This window comes from Protopterus annectens, chromosome 2.part1, assembly GCF_019279795.1.
Source record: "Protopterus annectens isolate FY-2018-M chromosome 2.part1, PAN1.0, whole genome shotgun sequence".
Taxonomy (NCBI): Eukaryota; Metazoa; Chordata; order Ceratodontiformes; family Protopteridae; genus Protopterus; species Protopterus annectens.
In genome coordinates this window covers 1,840,293,158-1,840,317,068 of record NC_056729.1, presented here as the reverse complement: position 1 = coordinate 1,840,317,068, position 23,911 = coordinate 1,840,293,158, and positions in this window count along the sequence as shown.

Below are 23,911 nucleotides of genomic sequence, written 5' to 3'. Positions count from 1 at the left end.
AGCTAGATAATTGCCAAATGGGGCCCAGTGTCCCTTTACTTGTCTGTTTCTCCCCAGTTACCATAAACATTGTTCAAACCTGTCAGTCTACATACTATTTACTTCTTAACGTCTACAGTAATTACAGAGATTTGGATTTAATTTAAAAATATATATATTTCAAATTTTAGTGTAAAAACACTGATAGCCATTTGCTAAACAAAGCATTTCACATTGAAAACAGACTTAGCATGAACAGCGGTATACTGCTCTTCCCTTGAAACTCACATTCATTGAAAATTAATTAAAACTTACATTCACTCTGAATGCATTTGGTCAGTGGCAGATTAAGTGTAACTTAGGCCCCAGGTTGTTTTCAAACCATGCCTCCAAACATTTTTAGGATCATGCATATATTCAACCACACATGCACACTAATTGCACATTAGAATAAACACTGTTTAAAATGACCATAACAGCATGAGATATGTTCATCCACAGTGAATCCCCACCACCAGTTATAGCCATTCTGTAGGGTCTATATCATATGACAGAATTGTACAAATTGTGAACGTTCATAATATCGAATGTATGGGACCTCAAACTTCCTATTGAGGGGGGCTGTACCCCCTCACCCCCTGCTAAATATATATTCCAACTAATAAGTATCCCATTCTTCACTGTACCTCAGAAAAAGCACTTCAAGGTCCAGTGTGTTCGATATTATAAGCATTCACAATTTGTGCGATTCGCTCATATGATATAGACCCATTCTGTACACTATATACCCCCCTTATTGTTATGAAGAAATAAAATTGCACACACGTCATTAGCCACTTTGGATGAACTACATGACATTGTATAAAGATCACTGGTGTCACACCATAAGATCCAGCCATGTGCAGCTCAGCTTAAACAGAACAGCATTTATGAGTGTGTAAGAAATATTAGCAACCTAATCAGTTCTATGTTAATATATATACAATTTATGCAGAAGTAAAAGTCATCTGAATTCCACAGTAAACAAAACTATTACTAACATAGAAAATGCTGCTGGCAAACAACTTTGCATTTCAGTGCCCCATCTACAAATTCGGTGTCTGCTGCCATTGAAAAATAAGTTGCTTACATTGTATTAAAGGATTGGTGTGCTGGTGATATTGCTATAACAATTTCTGTAGTAGATCAACCATTCATTCAGGAATGGCTGGAAAACCATGACAACATGTTCATATCTGCTAGTTATGCAGTACTGGTACCTTTAAAAGGCCTGGCCAAACATTCCCAATTGCCCCAAAGCACTGTCTGGTTAAGTAACTTGCTCAATGTCACTCAGTAGGTAAAGGCAGATGAAAAGATTCAAACCCTACACCCTTGCACAGGAAGTAGCTCATTAACAAGTCAGAGCATGAGTCCTGTATGCCCACTGCTAGAGTAACTGTAACTGTTAGTTTTTATTTAAATGCAAACATTCTTTGCAATCTGATCTTGTAAAAAGACTGTAGCACAGTAATATGTAATAATGACTGAATAATGGATGCTGAAGATCAGATGGTTCTGATCATCACTCCAAATAATGCAAGCTATATGACCAGACAAATGTCATTCCTTTTGCAGGTGCTGGAGTGTATAAAGAAGGCATGGCAAACTATATTACTAAAATGCAACATGTTTAGCCTACAAAAATGCAATATGTTTGGACAATACTATAGAACCCAGACCTATTAATGAATTAATTCACTCTGTAGTGCAATGAATGAAGCAAAACAATTAAAGACAGTATAAATGCTGCAGCAGCTTTTGTTCAAATGCTGAAAAGTCATACAAAAATCAGACGTATTACTGCATACAACATACTGTTTTTGTTGGAGCGAAGGGGGCATAGAAGCTTGCAGGGCACCTGTATCTTATTTTTGACCTCCTATACCTTCCCTGTCATCTAGAACTGCTACTATCGTCTCTGACAACGCTTAGCATAGGTGTTACATACATGAATGTAAAATAATGCTGTATTGTTGCAGCATATACCTCCAGAGTCAACACAGCTGTGTCATGGATAAATTAGGCCCTATGCATGGTAATGAATCAGGACCCCACCAGCAATACCAATATCGCATTATTTAGCTATCTCAACCCGATCACTATAAACACTGGTAAACCCTGTCAGTGGACATACTATTTTTTTCATTTTCACGATTATCACAAACATTTATATTGCATTTAAAATGCATTTCAGATTTTACAGAAAGAAATCACACTGAGACATTTTTTAAACAAAGAAAAAAAAAAAGATTCTTACATTGAAAACAGACATCGCCTGAGAAACAGTAAACTTCTCTTCTGTTGAAATTCAAATTCAGTGAAAATGCACCAGGCAACCCATTAAAGTACATGATTCAAAGGTGAGTATTAGACTAAATACCTTGAAGGCCCTTTTAAGCCTGGTTTATAGCCTTTGATCAGAATCAAACGTACCTTGTATCTGTGAGGTAAACAACTTAACCATTATGTCAAACCCACCTGTGTGGTGGGATTCATACTTAAATACCTTATAGTGAAGTACTAATTAGCACCTATCTGACAGGTGCAAGAATTCAAAAGACAAATGGCTAATAGTCTAGAACAGCCTACTGGACACAAGTGTCCCTTTTCAGGAGTAGCCCAGGAGTATTGTCCGATGAAGTAACTTGGCAGTCACATAGGAGACAAATGAAGGCTGAGGGGATCAAACCATGCACTACAGAAAGTAGCTCTTTAGCAGTTCATAGTCTTACTCATTTGCACCAAGTACTAGACAAACTGTTGTAGACCAAACACAGTGCATTTCATGGTTCTGCTATGAAACACCGGCTTCCTGAAAATTAATGTTCCAAAAGGATGGCAAAATGCCAGAAATCATAAATGTTGAAAAAAATCCTTTTTTCTTGTTTTTTATTTAGTATGCAAGCCCCCCTACAGCCTACATCCCCAAAATTACATATACCAACTCCATAGTTTCACCAACCTGAAGAAGGGAAAAATCTCCCTAAAAAGTTTGTCATTGCTGGCTCATAATTAAAAGTCTCACAGACAATGATTTTCTATGGGAAACAGCACTTAGCATTCTGATGTTCATCTTTTTTCCAGCAGGCTACTGATGCTTGAGCAATTCACCTCGAGTGCATGTAGAGGGGCTGAATTTCACAACTGTGCACGTAGGAAAACAAAAAAAAATTAAATTAAAAATCTATTCATAGTTAAAATACTAACATTAAACTATTTGAATTCATGCCCTTCCAGTTTATTCACAGGTAAATAAGAAGCACATTGTCTACATTCAATAGAATAAGCAAACCAAGGATTGCATCCATAGGTTCATAGGTGTATACTAGGCTAATGACCATGGTGGCCTTTATAAGCCCAGCCATGCATCCCAAATGAATCCCACACATTTTCATGCCTTAGAGATTATTTTAAGGGGTATATTAAGCCAGAGTATGATTTAGAGACTGCCTTTGTCCATTAGAGACATAGCTACTAGACCTGTCCAAAGGATAAATTTCCCCTCTGCTGCGGTGAACTGTCTAAGAAAAAGTAACAGCAAAACAATGACAGAGCGATCTGAGGAAGAATATTCGAAAGTACTTATTGTATGATAAAAAGGGACTTTATATATATTCACATTTTATTTTTATTTTTATTCTCCGTTTTATTAAACAAGTTTAAAGTAAGTTTCTTGTTTTTTTGGACTTATTCTGAGAGCTATCTGCATCAAAACAGGATACTAGCCTTGGTAGATTCACTGTCGTTGTTTTGTAGGTACTAGACCTGGGTTGAATTTTTGGTTTCCCATCCACTGGTCCAGTTTATGCTTGAATAGGTTTAGGGAAGAACCCTGCTTCACATGGATGGGAGGCCTATTGCAGAGAAGGGGATTCTCTGATACATATACCTGTTCCTCCAGCATGTCCTATTTATGTCGCAAGCAAAGTTCAAAGAACATAACTCATGGTGGTGATGATGATGATGGTGATGGTGGTGATGGTGGTGATGATGATGATGGTGATGGTGGTGATGATGATGATGATGATGGTGATGATGATGGTGGTGATGATGATGGTGGTGATGATGGTGATGATGGTGATGATGATGATGATGGTGATGATGATGATGATGGTGATAGTGATGACGATAATGGTGATGATGATGATGGTACTGATGATGATGATGATGATGATGGTGATGATGATGGTGATGATGGTGGTGATGGTGATGATGATGGTGATGATAGTGATGACGGTGATGGTGATGATGATGGTGATGATGGTGGTGATGGTGATGATGATGGTGATGATAGTGATGACGGTGATGGTGATGATGATGATGGTGATGATGGTGATGATGATGATGATGGTGATGATGATGGTGATGATGGTGATGGTGGTGATGATGGTGATGATGGTGATGATGATGGTGATGATGATGATGATGGTGGTGATGATAATGGTGGTGATGATGATGGTGATGATGGTGATGGTGGTGATGATGGTGATGATGATGGTGATGATGATGATGATGCTTGTTTTTACTACAATCAATTTCCTAATGAATGACATTGACTAACTGTAATCCTCAGTGATATAACAAATGTTAATGGAAGTCTGGCAGTCAGTGTGGAGGATTATGATTACTGCCCCAGTGGTGTTCTACTTAACTAGATAGTCCATCTGCCTGAGGCATTTTACACACACACACACACACACACACACACACACACACACACACACACACACACACACACACACACACACACACACACACACTATTAATACAGCAGGTCTCATTCATGGATATCTGAAATCCAGATAAAATATGCCTCAGTTTGCAACAAAAGCAAAGATGCATGTAAATACAAATTAAAACCTGGAAGACTGAACAAAATGCAAAAAGTTAGACCAGACGGATCTGAGTTATGAACTTATAAAATTGTTTTGATTTCCTTTCCCAAGGTAGCGTGAAGAAACACTCCCAGCCATTTGGACCAGTTGGTATTTTCAGATACTTGTAAACTGTGTTTCTTTTATCCTTATAAATAGCATAATGCAACCCAAAATATGCCATAAGAGGAAATCATTATATACACAAGTGCCAAGATCAAGCCACTGAAGCTTGAAATGCCTGTATCACATGAGACCAAGGAACAGAATGCTGATCACTGGTGCCCATTATCACATGACAACAAGGAACAGAATGATGATCACTGGTGCCCATTATCACATGACAACAATGAACAAAAGTATTAATCTATGAACCTATCTATGAACAGAATGCTGATCACTGGTGCCCATTATCACATGACACAGAGGAACAAAATGCTGATCATGGTGCCCATGAGGAACAGAATGCTGATCATGGTGCCCATTATCACATGACACCAAGGAACAGAATGATGATCATGGTGCCCATTATCACATGACAACAAGGAACAGAATGATGATCATGGTGCCCATTATCACATGACACCAAGGAACAGAATGCTGATCACTGGTGCCCATTATCACATGACACCAAGGAACAGAATGATGATCATGGTGCCCATTATCACATGACAACAAGGAACAGAATGCTGATCACTGGTGCCCATTATCACATGACAACAAGGAACAGAATGCTGATCACTGGTGCCCATTATCACATGACACCAAGGAACAGAATGATGATCACTGGTGCCCATTATCACATGACACCGAGGAACAGAATGCTGATCATGGTGCCCATTATCACATGACAACAAGGAACAGAATGCTGATCATGGTGCCCATTATCACATGACACGAAGGAACAGAATGCTGATCATGGTGCCCATTATCACATGACACCAAGGAACAGAATGCTGATCATGGTGCCCATTATCACATGACACCGAGGAACAGAATGCTGATCATGGTGCCCATTATCACATGACACCGAGGAACAGAATGCTGATCATGGTGCCCATTATCACATGACACCGAGGAACAGAATGCTGATCATGGTGCCCATTATCACATGACACCGAGGAACAGAATGATGATCATGGTGCCCATTATCACATGACACCAAGGAACAGAATGCTGATCATGGTGCCCATTATCACATGACACCGAGGAACAGAATGCTGATCATGGTGCCCATTATCACATGACACCGAGGAACAGAATGATGATCATGGTGCCCATTATCACATGACACCAAGGAACAGAATGATGATCACTGGTGCCCATTATCACATGACACAGAGGAACAGAATGCTGATCATGGTGCCCATTATCACATGACAACAAGGAACAGAATGCTGATCATGGTGCCCATTATCACATGACAACAAGGAACAGAATGCTGATCATGGTGCCCATTATCACATGACACCGAGGAACAGAATGCTGATCATGGTGCCCATTATCACATGACACCAAGGAACAGAATGATGATCACTGGTGCCCATTATCACATGACACCAAGGAACAGAATGATGATCACTGGTGCCCATTATCACATGACACCAAGGAACAGAATGATGATCACTGGTGCCCATTATCACATGACAACAAGGAACAGAATGATGATCATGGTGCCCATTATCACATGACACCAAGGAACAGAATGATGATCACTGGTGCCCATTATCACATGACACCAAGGAACAGAATGATGATCACTGGTGCCCATTATCACATGACACCAAGGAACAGAATGATGATCACTGGTGCCCATTATCATGTGACACCGAGGAATAGAATGCTGATCACTGTTTGCCTCTCCTAGGTGAACACCAGCAGTGGTCCCTGATTTCTTCCATCTTCAAGTTTATGTGATCATGGAGTTGGTATATAAGTACAGTGGGGAGCTTGTCCCCCCATATGGGGAGGTCAGGGGCAAAAAAAACAACTCATTCAGTTGGAAGTTATGCATTTCTGATATTTCTGTTTAGCATTTTGGTTCCTCAATGCCCTGATGTTAAAGGTTTCATAGAGAATATGAGGAAATCAAATATGTCATACTCTGGTTGGTACTATAAAATATCTTTGTATCAGGTTTTACGTAGCACAAACTGACAGGTCAGACTGTCTGTTCAGGAACATATTAGGGAGGGACATGAAAAACATTAGATTTATTTTGTTTCTGTCTGGATATTGGAAATGGATGGATTGGTCACTGAAGGCACCTTTTCCACAGCAACAAGAATTCCAGTCAGCTGAAGCCCCTTCACATCTCAAAATGTGTTGTCCTCAGCTGGCTTTCCATACTGAGTGAAGTCATCCCTACGTAAAGATATAGGTATGAAAGGAAAAAATGACCTTATGACATGGATAATTTAGCAGTCAGGTGCCAATTATAGGCCCATAAATTCAATTTTACCAGAACAAAATTTAAATTCCATGGTGGAAATGGACAGTGCAAGGGAGGTCTAGCATTAAAGACTGTCTTAAGGAGTGCTTACAACGTTTGTGAGAGACTAATGAGGGTGATGTAACTCTTCGTAGGAGGATATTGCTGCTAGATGAACCTTGACGAAGGAGTAACTAGTGTCTTTATTAAACAAGTTCTAATAAAGAATTTACTCCTTGAGAAAGTGGGGTCAAAAAGGAATCGACATGCTGTTTATTTCCCACAGAAATTTATCCGCCACTATAATTCTTCCTTATTGAAGTTAGATGTGTTCAAAGCAGAGGAAACCAGATCTGATGTGGCCAGAATATGGTGATAAGAATGACCTTAGCCTTATACTTCCTTGGTTTCAGTAAACATCTTGGTATGTGTGGTACTGGGGAAATCCATAAAGGAGCACTAGTGAGCCAGTTGTGGGTGAGTGAATCTCTTTGGAGGTTATTGTTCCATTTGGTGTTAGATGATAAAGTAAAGAGATTGCAACAAGGATTTCTTCATATGCAACAAATGTTTAGGGGTACTAACCTGTTGAGAGACCATTCATGAAGGAACAAGATATATTTACCCAACCTGTCTGCAATCATGTTGGATACCCCTGGGTTATACCTTGCCATGAAAAATCAATACAAACAGATGGCCCAATCCAATAGCCACATGTTTTTTTGGCACAGGGGTAAGAACAGGTTCCTCCCTGCTTGTTGATGTACCATACCAACACTATGTTGTCTAATTGGGTGGATACTGCTTAGGTATGGCCCAGGTGACCTGAGATCAGACATCAGAGGTCCTACCAGGGATAGACATGCCTATTCGGGGAGGGGGCTTTAGTTTGGGAATCCCTGGAGGGAGCCATGGTCAATAGAGGGGAGTAGCCCTCAGATAGAAAAAATGAATGCAAGGGAGGATGAGGGTTAGTCATTAAAATAAAAAAAAAAAACAATTAAATCCAAACCAGCCCAGAAGTTGAAAATGTTGAAACACAGGTGCCCAGTAGGAAGGTATCTGGAATAAAGAAGCTGAACCACAACAAAGTAAAATCTTATTTTTAATACAAAATGGTGAGCACTTTCACAATGGTAGCCATTGCTTCATCAGACAGTTCATTCAAACAGCAACAGCACTTAAATACTTTAATTAATTACTGAAACAACCAATCCTACCACTCAAAGTTAATTCAGCACTCAGCAATTACTATGGTTACATTTTTCCCTTCGTTAATTACTGAAGTCAGAAAAACTCTGTTTAAAAACCATATGCACAAAATGTAAAGACAAGAACATGTGGACAAATATAAATAAAATACATAAAAGTCAATAAATAAATACATATACTCATGTTCCCCATTTAGTAACTACTTATGTGCATGGGTATAAGCATAAATATATATATAAAAGTATAAGCAGTACACACTCAACAACTTAATACATATATTCTGCCTAATAAATGCACATTGTCCACCTAGTAAATACATATGCTTTAATACATACATCTCAACAAATGCTTGTCTTTGGTGATATTTATGCTAGAAGCAGCTCAAGAAATACTGTCATATTGACCCAAAGCCCTGCATGTGTTTATGTGGTCTTCTCTTGTTAAAATGGTATTATTATTATTTTTTATTTTATTTTAACCTTCTAGATTTTAGCACTGGCTTCAGTGGAACACTATAATTCAAACCCAAACCTCTATGTGCTCCTAAACGCAAAATCCATTTTACTTCCATATTTTCAGTAGTATTGACTATGTCCCCCATCCTATTACTGACATTCTGAATGTGTAAAACCTGAAAAAAATATATATGGTCATCGCCCTTATCCAATGTATGCTTAGCCAAAGCACTATACAGTTGCCCTTTTCTAGTGCAGTAAAGGTGATCTCATCCGTTCCCCACGATGGAGGTTAGTTTTGCCAACACAGCAATGGAAACATGTTGTGCAGTGAGCTACATACACTACATTATTAGTATTGCAATCAGCAGAATTCCTTAGCTCCCATAGACGCCCTGTTTCAGGGTGCTTAAAAAACCTTGATTCATCTATATAAATGCACTGTGTGCATTTTCCACATCTATGGGTACCATTCACTGTGCTGTCCATCAGAGCAGGTGTCCTTGGATAACAAAGCTGCTGTTTCAGATTTTTCTTATTTCTAAATGCAAAATGTGGTTGTCCACCCACTATGTTGGTAATATCCTCATCTACTACCAACATATGCCGATTTTGTCGTATGATGGTTTCAAACCTTTTCACATCTCTTGTATATAGTAAAACCATCAGAATGTAGGGTAATACACTATTCCTGATATCTATCCTATCACCACCTGCTCTATGAGAGTAGTAGGGCTTAGTTTTACCCTTCCTTTCTTTGTGTACATTACGATACACCTTATCAATTTCATGTTCACTGTACCCCCTATTAATGAAACCTGTTCTTAGCTTAGTTAACTCATTTCTATACACTTCCTCTTGACAACATAGGCAAGATGTTCTCATTGCCTGACCTCTGATTATGTTAGGAAAAATCTTAAGGTTATGCATACTGTTTCTGTGTAGAAAAGATGGTCTGTAACATTGTTTCCCATGTAATTTTGTAGACCATTGGTCATTTTCTCTGTATATGGTAATGTCCAGGAAGTCTACACTCATCTCAGAACAGTTCATCGTAAACTTTAAAAAGTCACTAGTCATATTTAGGTATGCATACAGGGATTTAAGTTGTTCACCATCACCTTTCCAAAAAATAAAAAGATCATCTACGTAACACCTATAAAAGTCTATTCCTCCCTGCTTGTTGATGTACCATACTAACACTATGTTGTCTGATTGGGTGGATACTGCTTAAGTATGGCCCAGGTGACCTGTGATCAGACACATACCTCTCAACTGTACAGATTTTTGCCTCATATTTTTGGTGTGTTACTCCTAAAATCTGTACTTTTCTGGCTAATAGCTGAGGACTGAAGTCATTAAATGATGACAGACATTTGAGTTTAATACTCCACATCCTTCAGAAAATTCATGCAAATGCAAAACCTATTATTCTAACAACTTTCTAAGTTTGTAAGATCAATATTTAAAATCTGTCCCTATTTGTCCCCCCATCATTTTAGGTTTTGTCCAGATTTTTTGCTCTTAGAGGTTGAGAGGTATGATCAGACATCAGAGGTCCTACCAGGGATAGGCATGCCTATTTGGAGAGGGGGCTATAGTTTTGGAATCCCTGAAGGGAGCCATGGTCAATAGATGGGGGTAGCCCTCAGATGGAATAAATGAATGCAAGGGAGGATGAGGGTCAGTCATTAAAATAAAAAAAAAATCTGCCTGGCGGAAATGGTCAAGAACATGATCTCCACAAGATGCCCTTAAGACGTATACTGACCACATCCTTGAGTCGCAGAAAGTCTAGGGGTGGAAGGATGAGCAGGTAGACGTGATGGTGTGTGGTTGGGGGATGTGATGGTGTGTGGTTGGGGGACGTGATGGTGTTTGGTTGGGGGACGCGATGGTGTGTGGTTGGGGGATGTGATGGTGTGTGGTCGGGGGACGTGATTGTGTGTGGTTGGGGGACGTGATGGTGTGTGGTTGAGGGGGGTCCTGGGACATCTGAAAATTATGAAGCAAAAAAGGAACAAATTGAAGATGCACCAACAGGGGCTGAAGGCTGTTTAGTGATGTCCTGTAAAACATGTCCAGCTTGGTGCTGCAAAAGATGTCCAGCTTGGTGCTGTATTACAATGCCTGAGCCCATCAACCTAGCTACCTCATCTGCTGTGCGATGCAAAAGTCACTTGGACAGCAGCAATATGACTGAATTGATGTTAGCCATCTGGGTTTCCATCAAGTTTCAAAGGTCACGTTTTTTCCATTTAATCTTTCAGAAACCTTATCATGTGCACCAAATAATTCAGCACCCTGACGTAAAAAGTACTTCATTCATGCACACACTTCTCTAGCATATCTATCATTTAGGAATCCATGTTAGGAGAATGGATAGCTTGAGTGTCCTCTGGGGCTTCCCATTTGGTTTCTACTAACACTGCAATAGAATCAGTGAGAGGTCCTTTACTTCAATGGGGCCTATCCATGGGGGGTCCACAACACTCTGACAGGCTTTCACCTGTGAGATAAATGACATTCGCCTCCCTCTGATCTTAGAACAGGCCATATCTATGAGCTTGGCTGGTGGGAGGTACCACCTAAGCTGCTGGGGTGAGGACCTGCAGGCTTCCTAGGGGATCTCTTCTTCAGGAAGGGCAAGGTTAACAGGACATGATCTCCTTTGTCTCGTAATTTCCAAAACCTGACCATATGTGGTGTTGTCCAGATGGAAATGAGGAGAAGCCTGTCCATCAACACACTCCATATCTGGGGAAGGAGCCTCTGAAGGGTAGAGTATCCATCAACACACTCCATATCTGGGGAAGGAGCCTCTGAAGGGTAGAGCGGAAGGAACTGGTAGAGTAAGTGACTGTTTGGCTGAAGGACCTGATCTGACCCCCTTGGCACCAAGAACTCCACCAAAGTATTCGAGGTTGAAGCCACTGGAGCTGACCACACCGGCAATGAACCAAGGAAGGAAAACTTTTGACACTGACCATCATCCCCAATGACTGGTGCTGTGGCCACTAATGGGGGCTTTAACACTAAAGAATGAAATGCTGAGGGTGCCAGCAGTGACTGCAGTTCCAAAAAGCTTCAGCACCAGAGCTGGCACCAAGTAGTCCTTGCTACTGGTCCTCTTGGGCTAGTGGGGGTTGGCACTGACAAAGTCAGACCCAACATCTCCACCAATGCAGGGGGCATCAGTACCAAGGAAACTGAATCCTGAGGCACCAGGAACAGCAGTACAGGATTTCTGATCAGTTTTTGAACTCCTAGTACTGGAACTGAGCCTAAGGTAGGATCAGCAATAAAATGAGCTTGGATTTCTTCTTGCCCTACCCTTGACACCAAGGGGAGCCAAGAAAACACCAAACTGAAGATAAGCCTTCATGAAAGCAGACATCATGTTGTTCCAGTCCAACTACATGGGACTTCACTGGGAACTGGAGGAAAAAATGAATGCACCTGAATGAGATGGGAAGAAAGGAAATAAGCGACTCCTCCTGCTGCAAGGAGACAATTTCAACTCCCCTTCCAGGAGCAGAGCCCATTGGCGCCAAAGAGTCTTTTTGAGGAAGAAGCAGGGCATGAAGGAATGGTGACAAAGGAAAGCCTCAGACAAGGAGATGATGGGGTGGTCTCCCTGTGTGCTTTAAGTTTGTGACAACTTCTCTAGGAAGGAAGGCTCAGTTTCCTCTAGTGTTCTCATGCCCTTTCTGTTGTCTGGCCTTTCAGATCGGCGTCATTTGGCTTTATTTTCTCTTTCTCATTACCCTACTCATTATTGGGGTTCTTATTTCAATTATTTTTTCCATGTTAATTTATTTCTTCTGTCCTGAAGCTGAAGTTTTTGCAAATAGCACAGTAACAATAATGATGCCTGATAGCAAGACACAAAACGTATAACTCATGGGGGTCTTAGGGCAGGATCATGAGTGCACCCTGCTTACATGATTTAAAGCCTGAGAGCTTGCCCTTCTGGATTGCAAGAAAAGTAACAAAGTAATTGCAATTACATGAAAAATGATACAAATGTCTGTTCTAACCAATATAAGGGGTAGAAACAGAATAAAAAGACAAGTTTTTTTTTTTTTTACTTGACATGGGATGGGGAAGCATTTTGAGAGGAAATTTCTGGGGAAAGTGAGGAAAAAAGGACTTAGAAAGGCTATCAAAGACTATAGAAAATGGACATCTAATGGCACTGTGATATTAATGATTAAGGTATAGAAAGAATTAGACTTACCTATCTCTTGAAAGATAAAGAAATTCACAAAAAATACCAAATGCTTCAGCCATGTCAGAGAAATCATTGATGCATCAATGGTGAAAATGAGATCTGGAGAGCTAGCTGAGAGCAGTGCATTATGGGATGGGGAGGAGCTCGAACTGGTTTGAGTTCTTGTTGTTGTCATGGAATAGACACCTTCAGCAACTAGTGCATTAGTCTTCAATTTCTGGAGAGTATGTGCTTAAATCACAGCATGTTTTATCAGAACACTGTCACAGTTATAGCCTTTTTGAAATGTTATGTCTCAGTGTGGTGAGTTGTACTAAATTTTTAGAAAGAATGTATATTTGGTTTATTTTTTTCACTGGCCCTACAACTTCAAAATTTGAATCTAGATCATAGTATGAAGTATTGCACTAATTTGTATCTATTATGCTGCTATTTGCAGTTTTTTTTCTGGAATGTTCTTTAGTCAATGATATGCTTTTTCCCATGTTTGCTATTGGCTTTTATATTTGTAATGTTATTACCTTTATTGGTATAAATGTAACCTGATTTTATAGTTTTGTAACTCTTGAAGTCAGTGTGTTGAGATGCTAGGTTCTTAAATAAATATTAATAAACTTTTTACATCTTGACAATTCTGGCTTCAGCTCTATATTTTATTTGTCTGTGTGTCTATCTTTCTATCTGTTGGTTTGTTCATTGATATTTGAAGCCTTTCAATGCCATTTCTACCATTTTATACCTCTCAACCTCTTAGTCCAAGAAATCTGGCAAATCCAAAAATGAGGCGATAAAGACCCAAAAATAGGGACAGATTTTAAATATTATTGTGAGGTGGAGTTCAGGGATTAGTTAAGACAGGCACTGGGTGTCAGTGAAGTGTTACCGAATAGCTGGGTAACTACAGCAGAGGTAGTAAGGGAGATGGCTAGAAAGGTGCTTGGTGTGACATCTGGACAGAGGAAGGAGGACAAGGAGACCTGGTGGTGGAATGAAGAAGTATAGGAGAGTATACAGAGAAAGAGGTTGGCGAAGAAGAAGTGGGATTGTCAGAGAGATGAAGAAAGTAGACAGGAGGATAAGGAGATGAGGTGCAAAGCAAAGAGAAAGGTGGTGAAGGTTAAGGATAAGGCATATGAAGAGTTGTATGAAAGGTTGGACACTAAGGAGGGAGAAAAGGACCTATACCGGTTGACTAGACAGAGGGACTGAACTAGTAAAGATGTGCAGCAGGTAATGGTGATAAAGGATAATGAGGGAAACATACTCACAAGCGAGGAGAGTGTGTTGAACAGATGGAAGGAGTACTTTAGGGGCTGATGAATGAAGAGAATGAGAGAGAGAGAAGGTTGGATGATGTGGGGATAGTGAATCAGGAAGTGCAATGGATTAGCAAGGAGGAAGTAAGGACAGCTATGAAGAGGATGAAGAATGGAAAGGCTGTTGGCCCAGATAACATACCTGTGGAAGCATGGAGGTGTTTAGGTGAAATGGCAGTGGAGGTTTTAACTAGACTGTTTAATGAAATCTTGGAAAGTAAGAGGATGCCTGAGGAGTGGAGAAAACGTGTTTTGGTACCAATTTTTAAGAATAAGGGTGATGTGCAGAGCTGTAGTAACTACATAGGGATAAAACTGATAAGTGACAGCATGAAATTACGGGAAAGAGTAGTGGAAGCTAGGTTAAGGAGGGAGGTGATGATTAGTGATCAGCAGTATGGTTTCATGCCAGCAAAAAGCACTACAGATGCAAGATTTGCTCTGAGAGTGTTGATGGAGAAGTACAGAGAAGGTCAGAAGGAGTTGCTTTGTGTCTTTGTGGACTTAGAGAAAGCATATGACAGGGTGCCTAGAGAGGAGTTGTGGTATTGTATGAGGAAGTCGGGAGTGGCAGAGAAATATGTAAGAGTGGTGCAGGATATGTACAAGGGTAGTGTGACAGCAGTGAGATCTGCAGGGGGAGTAACAGATGCGTTTAAGATGGAAGTGGGATTACATCAAGGATCAGCTTTGAGCCCTTTCTTATTTGCACTGGTGATGAACAGGTTGACAGATGAGATCAGACAGGAGTCCCCGTGGACTATGATGTTTGCAGATGACATTGTGATATGTAGTGAGAATAGGGAACAGGTTGAGGAGACCCTGGAGAGGTGGAGATATGGTCTAGAGAGGAGAGGAATGAAGGTCAGCCGGACTAAGATGGAATATATGTGTGTGAATGAAAGGGAGGATAGAGGAATGGTGAGGATGCAGGGAGTAGAGTTGGTGAAGGTGGATGAGTTTAAATACTTGGGATCAACAGTTCAGAGTAATGGTGAGTGTGGAAGAGAGGTGAAGAAGAGAGTACAGGCAGGATGGAGTGGGTGGAGAAGAGTGTCAGGAGTGATTTGTGACAGACGAGTACCAGTAAGAGTGAAAGGGAAGGTCTACAAGAGGGTAGTGAGACCAGCTATGTTATATGGGTTGGAGACAGTGGCATTGACAAAAAGGCAGGAGTCAGAGCTGGATGTGGCAGAGTTGAAGATGGTAAGATTTGCACTGGGTGTGACGAGGATGGACAGGATTAGGAATAAGTATATTAGAGGGTCAGCCCAGGTTGGAAGGTTTGGAGACAAAGCCAGAGAGGCAAGATTACATTGGTCTGGACATGTGCTGAGGAGGGATGTTGAGTATATTGGGAAAAGGATGCTAAAGATGAAGCTGCCAGGTAACAGGAAAATAGGAAGGCCTAAGATAAGGTTTATGGATGTGGTGAGAGAGGACATGCAGGTGGTTGGTGTGACAGAGCAAGATGCAGAGGACAGGAAGAAATGGAAACAGATGATCCACTGTGGCGACCCCTAACCGGGAATAGCCGAAAGAAGAAGAAGAAGAAGAAGATTCTTATAAACTTAAAAAGTTGCTAGAATAACATGTTTTGTGTTAGCATGCATTTTTCTAAAGGATATGAAGTTTGACACTAAAATTCCTATCATTATTTAATGACTTGAACCCCACTGGTTTTCCAGAAAACCCCAAATTTTATGAGGAACAGATCAAAAATATGAGACAAAAATCTGGACATTCTGCAAAAATTTGTACAGTTGAGAGGTATTATCAATTTTTTACAAACTGACCTGGACTGATTCCAAGAGTAAATCCCTGAACAATTCCCAACCCATGCATGTTTTACAGCTATTGTATGTAACAACAGCGTTTGATTTTTCAGATTTCCCTAGCTTTAGTTTTGTGATACGCAAGTACTGAGCGTGAACAACTGCTTACATTTCAGAACCTGAACTACACAAATCATGCTCAGAGTATGTCATTTAGCATTACGTGTAGTACTTGCTTAGTGTATTTACTACAAAAGACAGACATATAAGAATAAGAGAGATGACTGTTAAAGTATACATTAATGGGCACAATTGTTTAAATGTTTTTTTTCCCAAATGTAGTATCCTTCCATTTAACATCTGTGCAAAAGTTTGTTGCAGATGTTACCTTTTCCTCAGTAATAGTTACAAACATCTACACTACTGCTATGACTGAAAATAACTTGATCTCCTACATCAGTTACAATTTGGAGAGCTGCCCAGTGCATGCAAAGTACTACAACAACTTGAAACATTTGTTTGTTGCAGTTGTGCAATGCCCCCCCCCCTGAATTCTCCTTATGGAGGCAGCTCTTACACCCCAGAACTTATTTATACTAAGTATATGGCTGTGCAATGTTGTGGAGGAGAAAAGTCCTCAGACAATGCACAGACAATCTCTGGCAATCCCTTATTTTGCTCTGATATAAGCAAACAAGCAAATGATTTCTAAGATTTCATATATCAAGGATACATCATGAAGCCTTATGAACATGAATGAAAGTTATAGACTTTCCTTTTTGTGACTTATACTGCTTTAACATATGACATCAACCACACTTTCTAGCAATTTGATGGGGTGAAATCTAAACCACACAAGTCTCAGTAAAGTAGCATTTCATTTAAATAGAGAAACATAAACCGTGAGAAATTAATCTGGAATAGCGATGATCTGTTATTATAAATTAAAATGAAATAGTGATGGTCTGTTATTATTAAAATATGCTCTAGTCACAGCTACACTTCATGACAGCTTAGAATATTTAGAGTCTTTCCTCAATAAAAAGTTGTGTTAGATTTCTTTCTTTCTGGGAGGCAGATTGTTCCAGGTTTTGGAGACAAAGCCCAGGAATGAACATATTAGACAAATACTGACTTCCAAGTAATGCCAACCATAAAGTGTCTGAAGACTATCACCCAAAGATGCAGGTCTTTCCATACACCAAAGGACTTGTCTGACCATGGCCCATCACTGCAGTCAGTCAGCCATTTTCTTTCTTACTGTGGTAGTTTTCTCCTCCGCTGTAAGCCATGACTCTTCTCAGCCTTTTGTTTTCATTTTACTTATTTGCTGGCCAAGAAAACGCACTTAGCACACTTGTCCCTTTTCAGGGGAGATCCAGGACCACTGTCTGGTTAGGTGACATGCTTAGAGTCACACAGCAGGCAAATGAAGATGGAAAGAATAAAACCCTGTACCCTGGGCACAGGAAGAAGCTCATCATTGGCTCCGAACTGTAACTGTAACTAAGAGACACCTCCACATCACACAGTCATTGATTCTGGCTTAGTCCCTGAACTGGAACTACAAGTACGTACCATAGCTTATAGAGTGGGAGATATATATATATATATATATATATATATATATATGAAGGTGATGCTACTCAATGCTAGAAGTCTAAACCTCAAAATGCACTCTCTCGAGGCACTCCTAAAAATGGAGAACATCAATATCTGTGCAGTAACTGAGACCTGGTTCAAGGCTCCAGAGACCACCCCTGCAATACCAGGCTACAACTCTTACCACACTTTTCGGCCACCAAACCAGGACAGAAACACTAAAAGTGGAGGAGTGTCAATATTCACCAAGGATATTCATACCACCAGGCTAGTTGGCCAACACAATGTGTCTGAAATTCTCCAAGTGCAACTAACACTAGGTAAGACTGCAATCCAAATTGTAGCTTGCTACAGATCCCCCACCATACCCCAAGATTCTCACTACACCTTTCTAAACATACTGGAAAATATTAAGATAGAACCAAACACCCTAATACTGGGTGATTTTAACTACCCTGCCATTAACTGGGAAAACTACTCATGTCCCAACACCTTTGCACAATGGTTCTTGGAATTCATAAATTCCAACGCCCTGGATCAACTAATCCATAGTCCCACCAGAGGCTCCAATATCCTAGACCTGATCATTACCAACATGGGAAATCAATGCTCCATACCTATGGTCACCCCCTCGTTAGTCAGGTCTGACCATAAGCTAATGACCCTTAACATCCACATCCCACCCCCACCCCCCAGTAAAGAAACCACCATAAAAAAACTTCTCCAAAGCCAACTTCATGCTACTCAAGTCAGAAGTGACAAACTTCATGACACCCATGCAGATGGGAACTGAAAGTTCAACTGCTGAATCCTACACTAAGGCACTGTACGAGCACATCCACTCATGCATGAATCGTGCCATCCCAAATAGAACCAAAATGCTCTCATCCAAAAAGGAAGCCAATCTGGTGGTCCCCTGCCATAAACAAACTTTACAACAAAAGGAAGAAACTTTTGCAGAAAAGAGGAAAATCCCAGGATAAAAAAAACTCCCTTACTAGCCTCAGTAAGAAACTGAGATGCCTCATAAAATCCTCCAAAGCTAGTTACGAAAATAAAATTGCCAAAGATTCCAAAGACAACCACAAAGCATTCTATAACTATGTCAAGAATCTAAATGGCAATGCTCAGATCTGCTCTGAGCTAAAACAGAATGGCATTAAATATACTGATCCGAAGGATATTGCCAATATCATGGCAGATCGATTCAGTGCCAACTTCACCCCCCTCTCACCCCCTAAATGGCCCATCTCAATACCGGAAGATTGCCAAATTCCAGTAATAATGGCCACACAGGTACAAAACGCACTGTCTAAAGCCAAGAATACAGCATCCATGGGACCAGATGACATCCCGGGCTGTGTACTACATGAACTACAATATGAACTGGCACCTCACCTAAGTGTCATGTTTAATCATAGCCTCACCTCAGGTTTCGTGCCCACTGAGTGGCGCAGAGCTACTGTTATCCCAATCCACAAGGGGGGATCCACCTTGGATCCCAGAAACTACCGTCCCATCAGTCTAACAAGCCTTATCTGCAAGGCCATGGAGCTTATTATCATGGAACTTATAAACAAAGACATTGGCAACCTTCAAACACTGGACCCCACCCAGTTTGGGTTTGTGAAGGGCCGATCTTGTCTCCTGAACCTGATTGACTTCTTTGAATCAGTCTCCAGAGCCATGGACAAGGGTAAGGTGGTCCACACAGCCTATCTAGACCTTGCCAAGGCCTTTGACACCACCCCCCACTCTGGAATCATAGATAAACTTACTAAGTTGGGCATTAATCCCTATGTCACCCAATGGGTTGCTAAATGGCTTACTGATAGAACCCACACTGTAAAAGTAGCTGACTCCAAATCCAGCTCCAGACAAGTGACAAGTGGAGTACCTCAGGGTTCAGTCCTGGGGCCGCTCTTGTTTGGCATCTACTTCTCTGAAGTACAGGTCAACACTAAGGGACTCTGGCTAACAAAGTTTGCAGATGACTGCAAACTGGGAGCCATTATTGAATCCCCAAATGATGTGGATACTCTACAAAAGGGCCTTACAGAAACAGATGCTTGGTGCCAGAGCCATGGGCTCAAGCTCAATGCCAAGAAATGTATTGTTATCCCCTTTGGGAAAAAACATGTATCTGTGAATTACCATATACATGGCAGTACACTAAACACAGAAAGTGTGATAAGAGACTTAGGGACACAGGTGGACAGTGGTCTCACCTTTGATAACCACATCACCACAACAGTCAGGAAATCCTTCTATGTGGCACACCTCATCACGAAGGGCTTTTCATCCAGAAAAAAGGAGGTCATTGTCCCACTGTACTCATCCCTCATTAGACCCATTATAGAATACAACGCCCCATTTGGTATGTACCTCTCAAGACATCTGCAACAACTGGAAAGGCCTCAGAAATACCTCACTAAAAGAATCACAGGCCTAAAGCAGATGCCCTATGCTGACCGCCTTAAAAAACTCCAGCTATACTCTGTCGCATATCGTCTACTCAGAGGCGATCTCTGCTTAACATACAAGGTCATGTCAAACCCAGAGCTGTTGGACATGCTACACTTAAAGAAATTCCAATCCCTCAGAGCTACATGCTCCAGGGATCTAAACCTTGTCATCACAATAAACAAAACATGCTGGAGGGATAGGTTCCTGACCCAGAGACTCCCCAGACTCTGGAATAGATTGCCCATACATGTCAAGCAGAGTGCCTCTTTGGACCTCTTCAAGAGGAACCTTGATGATTGGATGGGAGAAAGGAAATTCACCCCAGGGATCACGTCAGTCACCCTGCTAGACAGGGGTCCAGGAAAGTAAATAATGTGGGAAGAAATAGCCAGGGAATTGTTATGGCTAGGCTTGTATAGGCCCTAGGGCTGATAGCCTAGTACCAACCTATGAACCTATGAACCTATACATATATATATATATATATATATATATATATATATATATATATATATATATGTGTGTGTTTTTGTTTGTTTGAGTATTGGGAGGTGGAGAAAAGACCAGGACTCTTCTTGCCACCTGTGGTGTAACTGGGCATATTTTTTAAGTAGCTTTCTAGTTGGACCATTTTTTTTCTTGGAGTTTGGAGGCCGAGTGTGGAAAGGAGGCAGCAGTGGTGTCGGTGGATCGGTAGGACCGGTGGACCATTCAGGATTAACTCAGGTAGCTTGGAGTAGCTGGAGTGGTGGGAATCACTAGAGTTGTTGGCCTGGTTGTGGCTGTTCGAGACTGTATGCGGAGAGGCTTGGCGGGCGGAGTGGATGGTGGAGACCAAGTGTTGGATGGTACTGGATCCGATTTGATTGTGAAGGTGGAAACTGGACTGTTGCTGGGCAGAGACAAGATTTGTGTAAGAGTGGATGGTGGATTGATATTGTGGAGACTGTGATTGTTGATCTGGATGAGGGAAGATGGTGGAGACCCGATTGTCTGCTTGGATGTGGGCTGATCCAGACTTTTGATGTTTGTTTTTGATGGCTCGGTTTAACTGGACTAGGATTTGCCGGTGTAGGGAGGTTTGGTTGGCTGGGACTCTGTGTTGTGTGTGTATATTGTTTATCTGGTTACATGCTTGTATTTTTGTTGTAGTGGTCTGTCTTATGTATCAATGAGCTTGAAGAAACGTAATTTCATTCAGCTGTGCACTTTATGGTTGTACGGTCTCAGTGGCAATAAAGTTTACTTACTTAGTTAGAAAGGCCAGAAATGCAAAGACTTGGCTCACATATTCTTGTTTCCTTGCATTCAGCATAATGTCTGCAGGCTCCCTATAACTTTACACATAGATTCATAGGTTCATAGGTTCATAGTTAGGTACTAGGCTATCTGCCCGAAGGCATTTATAAGCCTAGCCAAAATGTGTTGGCTTTTGCTGCCCCATTAGATTAGTTCCCTGTGCCTCTGTCCAGCAGAGCCACTGAAGTGATCCCCATCCACTCGTCAAGGTTTCTTTTGAAGAGCGTTAGCAAGGAGCTCTGCCTAATGTATATTGGGATCTTGTTCCAAAGCATGGGAAGTCTCTGGGACAGGGATTTATCCCTCCAGCACATCCTATTTATTGTTGTGGTGAGGTTTAGATCCCTAGAACATGTGCCTCGCAGGGATAATGTTTTCTTTAGTTGGAGCATGTCCATCAATTCTGGGTTGGACATGGCCTTGTATGCCAGGCAGAGATCACCTCTGAGTAGGTGGTATACAACCGAGTACAGCTGTAATTTCTTCAGTCGATCTGCATAGGGCAACTGTTTGAGGCCAGTGATCCTCTTGGTGAGGTACTTCTGTGGTCTTTCCAGCTGTTTCAGGTGTCTTGTAGGGTACATCCTAAATGGGGCGTTGTACTCTATGATGGGTCTGATGAGTGATGAGCAAAGGGGCACAATGACCGCTTTTGATCTGGATGCAAACCCTTTTGTGATTAGGTGGGCCACATAGAAGGATTTTCTAACCACTTTGGCAATGTGATTATCAAAGGTGAGATTACTATCTACTTGGGTCCCCAGATCCCTTATTATGTCTTCCGTATTTAGGGGACTACCACCTATGTGGTAGTTTGTGGGTACTTTGTTTTTTCCAAAGGGGATGACTATACACTTTTTGGCATTTAGCTTAAGGCCATGATTTTGAAACAAGGTATCCGTCTCAGTGAGACCCTTTTGGAGGATGTCTGTGTCAGCCAGAGTGTCAATTATAGCCCCTAGTTTGCAGTCATCTGTGAACTTGGCCAGCCATATTCCTCCTGTGCTTGCCTGTACCTCAGAGAAGTATATGCTGAAACGCACTAAACACGTTTTCCAGCTTGTACCAACTCTGCACAGATCCTCGTGGTGGCCTGCAGAGTGATCCAAGCAGCAGAGAGCTAAAAGAGTGACTTTCTACCAGATATAAGTATTTTTTGTGGCTTTCCCACTGTTATTAAGCTAGCGACTGCATTTCGCCTGTTTTACTGCTACTTTAAGTGATTTCTGCATTTTACACTGTTTATTGCACTTTAAGTTACTAATTGTTGCAAATTGTTTCTGTAGGCTACACACTAAAGTGCGCTAGCCGATTTACAGCATTTATAGCATTTACTGTCTGTTTTTTTCCTTATCTCTGTAATAAAACAAAAAAATCTCTTGTTTTCCCACTTTACTGAACTAGAGTAGTCCAGTTTCAGAGTTGCTGATCCCTGGGCTTTGTTTTAGTTCCTGTTACTGATCCATTGCCTTATTAGGAAGGAGGGAAGTTTCTTTGCTTACCAGTGGGAGTGGGAAGCACTGAGCAGCCTTTTGTCCGATTTGGTGAAGTTTCAGCCAGAAACTAGTAGTCCATTGGTCGTTTGGGCCAATTCCTAGCTCCCTTCAGCCCCTGCTATAAAACACACTAAACTGTACTGCTGATCTAACCAGCATATCCTATAACTGAAAAGTTCATCTCTACTTGATTCCCAAGTAGACTATTCTCTATCTGTAAAGCCTAGCACTTACTCCTACAGTACTTACACCTTGATAAAGCACTCTTATTATAGATAGTACCCCACCAGCCTAAAAACCTCTTCCCGGAGTCCTTTGAAAGTTCTTTATCTACTACTTCTAGTATGTCGAGGGATCAGTTGCTAGTGTCCTCTCCAGCTCAACTGGTGAACCTGGGAATATTGAGGCAATGTTACAATTGCCTCATGTACACAGACAATCCTCTCCTTCTCCCACAAAACACAAATACATGCGAGAGATGCAACTATATGGCCAAACTGGAGGCTGAGCTCTCTCAACATAGGACTGGCAAGACCAGACAGGAGGAGAAGGTAACCACACACAATACATACCCAGTCACACATGGTACCATCACAACTTCAAATCATACACATACTCACACAAAGACATACTCGGAGGCTCTGATCAAAAATTTACCAAAACAGCAGAGGCCACCAAAGCAGACACCCAAACAACTACCACCTCACGACCCAACACATGCAACACATAG